We start from the raw sequence: 8,417 nt of genomic DNA, 5'->3' as shown, positions 1-8,417 counted from the left end.
TCCAGTAACAAATACTGAACACATTTTAGTGGTTCTATTGGACCTCCATCTAGAAACATCAGCCTAAAGCCAAGATAGATTTCTGATGCACTCTAGTTTTTAATTGACAGTAGTGGGGTTCTCAAACTTGGGGTCAGGACCCCTCAGGGTGTCATGAGGTCATTACATGGGGGTGTCGTGAGCTGTCAACCTCCACCACAAACCCTGCTTGCCTCCAGCATTTATAATGGTGTTAAATATAGTGTTTTTAATTTATAAGGGGGGGGTCACACTCAGAGGCTTGTGATGTGAAAGTTTGAGACCCACTGGTTTAAAGGTTCATTACATATAACTGTTCACTAATGTTATTGCTAGTCATTGCTATACATTCATTGATGTATATTTCCATTTTTTTGAGGAACATATCTCCAAAGAATGCTATTCATTGCCTTTACTCATTGCCTACATCAGTGGCTCTCAACTTGGCGACTCCTGGGGGTCTGTGGACTGTCTAAGGAGTCCGTGAAAGACAGACTGAAAACTGACTTAACAGAATTCAACTCTATATACAGACAAATTCTGAAAGGGGTGAACGCCTCCATTCAAAACTTTTTAGGGGTCTGCAAATGAAAACAGGTTAAGAACCACTGGGCTAGATTCTTATATTACTGGGTCAGAACACAGAATTGACCATACTTGATTCATATTTTAAGTATGAAATATATATGTATTATCTGCTCACTGTTGCCCAATTATTTTTATTTAAACAGTCTCAGCACTTGCATAGAAACATTTAGTGGACCTGAAGGTCCACATTCTGACATCCTTAGGCTAAACTCCTACTAACACTAGCATCAATTACTATTTTCATAAGTACTGTTATTTATTTGTATTATGGTCATTCCTATGGACCCTAATCAAGGATCAGGGCTTCATTATGCAAGATGCTACAAAAGAATAAAAATCTCTTTGCCCCAGAGAGCTCACAAGTGAATGAAACAGACAAAGTTTGAGCAAAGTAACAGTAAAATGAGTATATTTGGCAAAGTAGCAAATAATCTCAGCTCATTACTTGCCTGAATATTAATTGGTAGTATTTCAGTTGTTTTTTAATACAGTAGAAGTATGGATATTGTACAAGGCAATACAACTTGCTCACATCAAGTTTATCGAAAAAATGATACAAATACCAAACATTAACACAAGCTCTGAACCAAAACCATATCAAAATTAATGAAACAGAAAAGATAAGTTTTCAGTTTTGTCCTAGATCTATAAATAAAGATTGAGTTCCTAATATAGTAGAAGCAAATTTTCTGGATAATATATACTAGAGGAAACAACCCTCACTCTGTACTGCATATGTAGGTCTTCAGGTGAAATAGTGGAACAGAATTCAACCCCTGCTTTGAGGATTGTAAACAAACAGTGGGGACAAAATGAATCTAGCAAATTGGAGATGTACCAATGAGCAGAATGCTGGAGTGTCTTCAAAATCATTTAAAAGATCCTGAAGTCAACATGGAATGCTACTAAGAGAGGAGAAATATACCATATTGATCTGCTCCCAGTGAGAACTGCTGATTTTTCAATAATCTGAAATTTCTTGCTGAATCAATCTGTAGATAAGACAAACAGAGTTGTCAGTCTGGATTCTTACAAATAGTCCCATCACTGTAGTATGCCAGTTCCTAATCATTCACAATAATCAGCTCAATGTTACACTGGCACAAACCCAAATCTCAAGATTGGTTTTATAAAAATGATGTGTTCTAGCAATAGTAAGAGAAATATTAAAAATGGGTCTCTGATATGGTGCAGCACAGTCAGCTCAAGACATATACCTCTACCCTGATATAATGTGACCCAATATAACACGAATTTGGATATAACGCGGTAAAGCAGAGCTCCAGAGGCGGGAGTGGGGGGGGGCTGCGCACTCTGGCGGATCAAAGCAAGTTCGATATAATGCTGTTTCACTATAATGCAGTAAGATTTTTTTTTGGCTCCTGAGGACAGAGTTATAGCGGGGTAGAGGTGTACCATCATCCTCAAAACCTTTCTAGAAAACACTAGCACAATATTCTAAACACAAAGCTCCAGGGTAACAGAATTCAGCAATCATTAGTGGAACTCCATAGCTACAGAATAAGGGTAACAGCATATACAGACTTTCATCTCTGTGTCACTAGTTCAAACCCAGCTCAGGCTAGTAACAGTCAAAAGTCATCATAGTATCCTCTGACTATGCAGTGGCCTAATGTTACATTAGCAGTCCCTAAACACTGTCACAACTAGTAATCTTCAAGGCAGATTCCACAGGAGAGCAAGGAGTCAGAACTATCCTCCTATCTTTAGAGATGGTCCATTCAGAGAAGGAGAGAAACAAATTGTTAGGGCATCTCGCAGTAGTCTGTGTTACTGCTTGTAACGGGTTGGACTCACCCCTGCGGCGCCTCCTGCTGGTTGTCCTTGGGAATTAGCTCAGTCCAGCGTTTGGAGTGCCCTCTGCAGGCCGGTGATCCACCTATCTTCTCCTGGCCCCCGTGTCCCTCCCAGGACCCCAGTGCCCATTTAACTGGGTCTCCCGCTCCCAGGGGAACCCCCACCCTACTATCCCCACTTTGCCTCAGTGTTGGCTACTGCCAGTCATTCTCTAGCCCCACGTCCTGGGGCAGACTGCAGTATCAGCCTGTCCATCATTGGCAAGGAGGGTTTGGACCTACTACCTTGGCCTACCCCTGGGTTGCCCCCTGCAACCCCCAATACCCTTTTGGCCTTGTGCTAGGCCGCAGCCTGGGGCTTTCCAGGCCAGAGCTCTCCAGCCTTTCCCCAGCCCTGCTCCACTCAGGTACTCTATTTCAGCTCCCTCCAGCCAGGCCCATCTCCTTCTGAATACAGAGAGAGACTGTTTTTCCTTCTTGCTTCCCTGGCCTTCTTATAAGGCCCTGTAGCTCTGTTTGGGGCATGGCCCCAGCTGCAGCCACTTCTCCAATCAGCCCAGCCTAAAGCCCCTTGCCAGGGCTGTTTTAAAGCCCCAAAGGGCAGGAGTGGGTAGCGACCCCGCTACACTGCTCATTATATACTAATTCTTTACATAAGTGGAAGATTGCACTTGTCAGACTAGATCTTTCATGCTTATTAAGTCCACTTGTCTAAGGGAAGCAGAAGTCACCTTTCTGTTGTTGTGGACCAACCCACTTTAAGGCTATTGATTAATCTCAATTTGTTCAGCTCCGCCCATTCTCAGATGCCTAAATTGGAATTCTAACAATACATAGGTATCAGCTCTAAAAGAGAAGTAAGAAGGCAACATCCATCTGGACAAACCTGTAGGAGCTGTGCTAATTAAGCTTGTATGAAATATGCTGTTTGAGTTTTGGCACATGGCATAAGAGCCTTCAGAAGAGCTGATTCAAGGATAAATCAGCAGAGGAGTCTACAACCACTTGACCTAAAGATAACAGAAAGGGAAAGCAAAAAAATATATATAGAACAGAATGTTATATTATATTAAACTGGTTTCAGATTCAGTCTTGGCAACTAATTCAAAATGTAATTTTAAAAACATCTAGTGCCTCAGGGTTTGGGGTTTTTTGTTTAAGAATTTTCAATTGAGAAACAACTTTTTGACAGTCAAATTTCCACCTAGGATGCAAGAACCTTTTCTTCCACCAAAGGCAATATTCTAGGTACTGTAGGGACATGTTCTTTCTCCTGCCAAAGCTGTCAGCTGGGAGTGGGAGAGAACAATGTGGTAAGGGGAAGAGAGAAATGGGAGAAAAACTAATAACTGGGAAAACTGATTTCTAGAAAACTAAAGATTTTACTCCTTCCCACTGAAAAATTAGAAAATCTTGAAAAAACAAATTCAAACAAAAAAATGTTAACCAGCTCTAATCACCATCTCCTCTCAGAGAGCCAAAGCACCCAGAAAGGAGATAAAGACACAGAGGGAAATGGAGAATGACAAGTCAAAGTGAAGGGGAAATGAGAGGGGGCACAGTCAAAAAGGAAAATAGGTGCTCAGAGGCAGAGATGGGGGAATAATATGGTTAGCTGTGGGGGGGGGGATGCACAGAGAAGAGTGGTTAACTGGGAGGAAAAATATAGTGATAGGGTAAAGACAGTTTTTTGGAAAACATAAGCGGCAGTTAAAATCCCAAATTCTCAGGATTAGATGACTTAATGTTTCCTGCTACAACAGCAAGTGACTGGGATGGATACCTGTCATCCCAATGGTGAGTTCTTCAGCAGAGGAGTCTACCACCACTTGACCTAAGTCAGCTGTTAAAGGACTTTTAATCTTAAATCTACTAACCTTAACATTGTATATTGTGCAATCTAAACTCGAGATATTGCATTTCCCAACATTATTGTAATTGCAGTAGGCAGGGGCGTGCACAGGAATAAAAATCTGGCTGCTTTGGGAGGGACACTTTCTGTGCACCCCCGGCCAGAGGAGCTAGCTCTCCTACTCTCCCAGCAGCCAGAGGAGCTGGCTCTCTCTTCTACGGCCTCAGCGCTGCCATGGCCCTGAGGCTGGCGGAGCTGGCTCTCCCCCACTTTCTCTGCAACCCCAGCTGGATCTCCTTCCACTCCCCTGCAACCCTGGGGCTGAAGGAGTTGTCATCACCTTGCCCACGGCCAGAGGAGCTCACTCTCCCTGCCCCAGAGGAGTTCTGTGTCTGCACCAATTGGGGTGGCCTGTGCCCCTGCTTGCCCCTGCCTTGTACACATCCCTGGCAGTAGGTATTCTGCAGGAAGGGATAAAACCTGCTGCAAAACACCCCCAAACCCAACAGAAATATAGCATTTCTGTTGCACGTGTCTGCTGAGAAGTGGAAAGAGCATGCAGAAGGCTACACGGAACCTAGCTCCATGGTTGTGTTCTCTATAGGTATAGAGATTCTCAGGAGGGTTGTATGCAAGTCAGAGTACTTGGCAGGAGTATAACAAGTGAGTTCACAAACAATGCTGCTCTAATGAGCCACAGTCCCATGTGAGGTATTTAGGAGCTGGGATGTGGTGCAGTGGTTACTGGTACAGCCTGAACTGTAGCAGCAACTACACCAATGTTCTGTGCTTGGCTTTCAGATTAGAGGGAGAATTGCATCTCTGTCTAGTCCTTTTACATGTAGTCCTATGACTAAAAGGATTAGGAATTGACCCGAAATGCCCAAGGATGTACTTTTTAAAGTAATCAATTAATTTGGAAAAAGCTATTAGAATTAACATTTATAGCCCAGAAATTAAAAAATGAGTATTCTTTTGTTAATTTACATATTTTAATGAGTCTCCTTTCATTCACTCTATATCTTAAGACTTCTTTTAAAATATTTTAGTAGTCTTACCCAGTCTTGTTCAACAAGTTGCTGATGTGATTTGTCATAATCATAATATATCCAGACTTGTTAAATCATTTAGAGCATATTTTACTCTATTACAAATGGTCGCTGATTTTTAAGGAAGCCCATAACCTTTGAACTGTATTTATATCTTTGGTTATTGTTTTAAGCCTCATGTGTTCTACAGACAATAAAAGCAAATACAGTATGATACTGTAATTCTCATACCCAGTTGTCTGTGTACTTTATTATTTACTTCCACTTATTTATTAGTTTACAAATACAGATATGTTCATGGCTAATGACCTTTGTATTATTTTTGTAGCTGTTATTTATTTTGGGGAGTCTTTGTTTGCCTGAAAGATAGTTACAAATTCTAACTGAATCTGAAAACATTTTTGCAATCGTATTTCAAGACAAAGTGAATGTAACAAGAGTGCCTCTGTGGGCCTTCCCATACTCAGTGACTATTCTTGCATAAGGCCCAATCCAATTCCCATTAAAATGAATGTAAATGTCCCCTTGATTTTAATGGGCATTATAGAGGGGCCATAATCCTGTTACAAGATACTGGAGCCCATTTAGTGTTAAAATTGATTGTAACTTCAGTGAAATACTTGTTACTTTTGCAGCACAGGCAGATGCTATAAATTTTCCTTACACTCACATCTACCAACAAGTACTTTGTTACACTTTAATGTCTATTAAAGGAGAAAACCAGAGGGTTTTTTTTGTTTTTGTTTTACTATTTTCTGACAACATACGGATTAAAAGAAAATTATATGGCCTGAAGGCCCTTGTAACCTGCATGTTAGTTAGTGCTGCCTTAAAAAAATAAATAAAAAGAACAACTAGGGAATACACTTTCAAACATAGGAGCCAAAGATTTTCCTTAAAAATGTATATGCAAAGGATGTACATATATAGTTACAGTATCTCACTAGCCCTACAGTCTGTAAACCTACCTTGAAAAATGTCCTGCTGACTAAATCACTGAAGAATGAATGTGCAGTGCTAATCCAGATTTACCACCAATATACCCTGAAATTGAAGGAAAATGGTGATACTTTGAGTGCAAAGCATAATGAAATAAAAACATGACCAAACAAGGCAATGTGTGTGTAGTGTGAGGGCATTAACCCAAAGAGCCATGCCTTAAGCAGTAACTAGAGAACACCCTGACTGGTGTTCCCTCTCTAAAGAGAGACTCCCTCTCTTTATTAAATTCCCCCTACAGCATATCCTGGCCCTGTCTGGTAAAGGTGGAGAACCAGGAATGCTATAAATACTCCACACTGTGCAAGGACAGTCATAACCCAAACAAAACATTAGGAGGCTTTATAAGTGTAATCCCTTTGGGGTTTAGAGAGCATGGCCCCTTTAAACCTTGTCCTGAAGCAAAGGAAGTACTAATGCTTCCAGGAAAAGGAAATGCTGGCTGTTCCCGGTGCATGGAGAGAGGGAGAACAGTGTGTGTAGCTCCAGACAAAAGGGCTACAGCAAGCAGGCCCTCAGGCAGTGAAGCAGTCGAGAACCTGCCCGAAGTCTGGGATGGACAGAGCGGCCAACACTGTTTCATGAAAACACACAAAACACCATCACTATCCACAGTATTGTTTTTTTGTTTAAAAAATGGAGTGGTCTTCCATCCACTCATGTAGGATTTTAAACAATAAAAAAAAAGAGTATCTGACCCTATAGGTCTTGGGGAGACACCCAGCTCCCACAAATTTAATTTATTCCTCTTACCATTGAACTCATGTTTTACAGTTAAAAGTGTTCTTCTTCAAATAAAATTAAGCTCCTAGAGGCTGAGCCAGTTTTTCAATGGAGACATATATAAAATATACAACTGTTATGTGTATGAAATACAAAATAACTTCTTTCTCATTTTAATTAGAGCATTTATTCACTGTGCTTCAGATGTTATTTCTCTACCTTATTATACTTGGAAGCATAAATTACCGCAGATTTATACATTATAATGGTATGCATCCAGTTCTCAATATGTAGTAGAGATCACTCTACGAATTTGTGTAATAATTTTACTACTGTAGCTGCTGTTACCAATTTATCTAATGGTCTTGTCAATCTGCTCCCTTATACTGATAGATTTGAATACCAATTTCACCTTCTGAAACAGCTACACAATCATTTAATTCTCCTTGCTTCTATTTGCCCATTTTTGGCATAATCATAGATTTAAAGGACAGATAGTATATCATGATAATCGGAACTGGAGTCAAAGGGCCCATGTTTCCTGGAGGGATGGTTATTGGTGGGACACCAGTGGAACAAGGAATGCTGGGAGTTAGTTTGGAAGCAACTCAGTGGCATGTACAGAGCAGTCCACAGAGTTTAATAGTGTCCTACTTGTTCATCTTCACCTACATTCACCCCTTGCAAATAAAACATGGTGGCAGTGATGGAGCTGTGAGTTCTCTGACATACAGCACCTGGCCGCACCAACCATTTGGGCTGAAGTTCCCCAATGCCCTGGATTTTCCAGACACAAACCTAGCCCAGGGATGGAAGGAGAGGAGTTTGAACCATATATAGACCTGACCATCCTGAGCAACAACAAAAATTTAAATTTTATTTTATTTATTTGGGAACAATGCAGAGAGATGTGCACACTCTGAAGATCACCACTACCCCAAGCTTCTCAGCTGTCCTATGAGCCTTGCGGACTAATTAGGCGCAGAACAAAATTCTAAAGCTACACAGAGCCCAATCCAGAAGGGAGAGGATAGACTGCTATATTACAGCCTTATGCAGACTGGCTGCTGCATGCAATTTTGAGGACTTGACAAACACCCTGATTCTGGACAGGACAGCCTGAAGCACTTGATATTACCACCTGCAGGAGCAGTTGCTAGACAGAAGCTTAGATATGGAGGTGTGTAGTGGAATTCTCAAGAGAAAGGATAAAACCTAAGAGGCACAATACCCAAAGAAGTAAATGCAGTTAGAAGGAATGTGGCAAGTTGCATCATTTTAACAAGGTGTGCAAGAGCAAAGGAACATACCAGAAAGATTTAGTCAGACTTGTTTAAGATGTGGATGGTATATCAGATAACAGTGATGACA

General features: G+C 41.0%; 1 long non-coding RNA gene across 1 annotated transcript; it reads right to left on the bottom strand.

The window, feature by feature from the left end:
- Window positions 1-1,048: 1,048 nt before the first annotated feature.
- Window positions 1,049-6,369, bottom strand: LOC123374873. Its single transcript, XR_006581230.1, has 3 exons — window positions 6,293-6,369; window positions 3,310-3,433; window positions 1,049-1,598 (listed from the first exon to the last, which is right to left on the bottom strand). It is a non-coding gene; the product is annotated as an uncharacterized LOC123374873 (long non-coding RNA).
- Window positions 6,370-8,417: the final 2,048 nt, after the last annotated feature.

The sequence above is a fragment of the Mauremys mutica genome, chromosome 7 (assembly GCF_020497125.1).
Source record: "Mauremys mutica isolate MM-2020 ecotype Southern chromosome 7, ASM2049712v1, whole genome shotgun sequence".
In the NCBI taxonomy this organism is placed as follows: domain Eukaryota; kingdom Metazoa; phylum Chordata; order Testudines; family Geoemydidae; genus Mauremys; species Mauremys mutica.
The sequence above is the reverse complement of the archived record's forward strand: the minus strand, read 5'-3'. Positions and strand labels throughout refer to the sequence as shown.